Below are 1,354 nucleotides of genomic sequence, written 5' to 3'. Positions count from 1 at the left end.
TAGGCTAGTTAACTATTTTGTTTAGTATAGAATGAGCTTCAATGTTAGTGATCCAAAGAGAGTTGTTTATTGTTAAGACCAAAGCTAAAGGACATTGGGAAACGTAGCACACTCATAGGTGATTGAAACGAACTGGGTAACTTAAAACAATTGGTCTTTACATCACTTAGACCCACCATCTTCTCTGTTGGGAAAAGCCAACAGCAATCCAGACTCTTACAGCCATACCACCCTGCACACGCCCGATCTCGTTCAATCTCGGAAGCTAAGCATGGTTGGGCCTGGTTAGTACCCGGACAGGAGACCGCCTGGGAATACCAGGTGCTATAAGCTTGTTGCTGTTGTCTCATCTGAGAATGAGACCACGTGTCTCAATGAGATTACCTGTCTAAATAAGGGCTTGATAAAAAAGAGGAAAAAAGAGACTCCTATGCACTGGCCACCAAAAAATAAGTCAATGCTTAGCAAACACTGAACGATCTAACAAGAAAGGAATTGTTTGAAGAGGCATCGTAAATAATTAGAAGCTAGTTTTACTAAACTTTTAAAAATAAACGGACGCAAGGACTCTTGGGAAGGCCAGTTTTTACTGCATATGGTGATTCATGTTGGGTCTCTCTCTAAATCGGTTGTTCTCAAGTGGTGGGTCGGGACCCAAAAGTGGGTCGCAGAGCTGTTTTCAGTGGGTCGCAGATGTGTGCCCTTTTATTTTGAAGGACACTCCATGTATCCACTAATTGAGTAATCCCAGTTACAGTTACATTCTTAAAACTTGATGAGTCCTACAGTAGTTGCATTCATGTTGCACTTTTTTAGTTTATTTCTGTTGAAAAAAGGCTGCTAATTGAATAAACTGTAGAGGGAATATTTTCCTCATATTGCCGCCTGCATGTCATTTTGCTCAACTATTATACTTTTGTGTTTTGTGATGTTGACATACTGTGATGTTTTGTTCCGTATCAGGTCCGAACTGCACCATTTTTCATTAAAAAAGTGCTTAAAGCCGTTAAAAAAATTCTGAAATTTGGGTCACGATTTGTCATTAAGGAGGTGGTGGTGAGAACCACTGCTTTAAATCATATACAAAGGAGGACGGTCTCGACCTGCTCTTTTTGTAAAGTGTCTTAAGATAACTTTGGTTATGATGTGGTGCTATACAAATTTGATCACAATAAACCACACCACAAGCCATCTTATTTGTTCAATATTTGTCACTCAAACAGACAACACCCCTAAAATTCAAATAGGTGGTTCATAAAATGTCAACCCCCGTGAAGTTTTCATGAGTAGAACAATTAGCTATAGTGTCCAAAACCGTTTTTGTACCAGACTGTAATCATGTTGAACTCTGTTG

General features: G+C 39.4%; 1 pseudogene; it reads left to right on the top strand.

Moving 5' to 3' along the window:
* Positions 1-214: 214 nt before the first annotated feature.
* LOC138609556 (5S ribosomal RNA) lies at positions 215-333 on the top strand (annotated as a pseudogene).
* Positions 334-1,354: the final 1,021 nt, after the last annotated feature.

This window comes from Semicossyphus pulcher, unplaced genomic scaffold (genome assembly GCF_022749685.1).
Source record: "Semicossyphus pulcher isolate SPU_LCO1_2020_fin unplaced genomic scaffold, fSemPul1.0.p SCAF_5, whole genome shotgun sequence".
NCBI lineage: Eukaryota > Metazoa > Chordata > Actinopteri > Labriformes > Labridae > Semicossyphus > Semicossyphus pulcher.
Note: the sequence above shows the minus strand (reverse complement) of the source record. Positions and strands in the feature narration are given on the sequence as shown.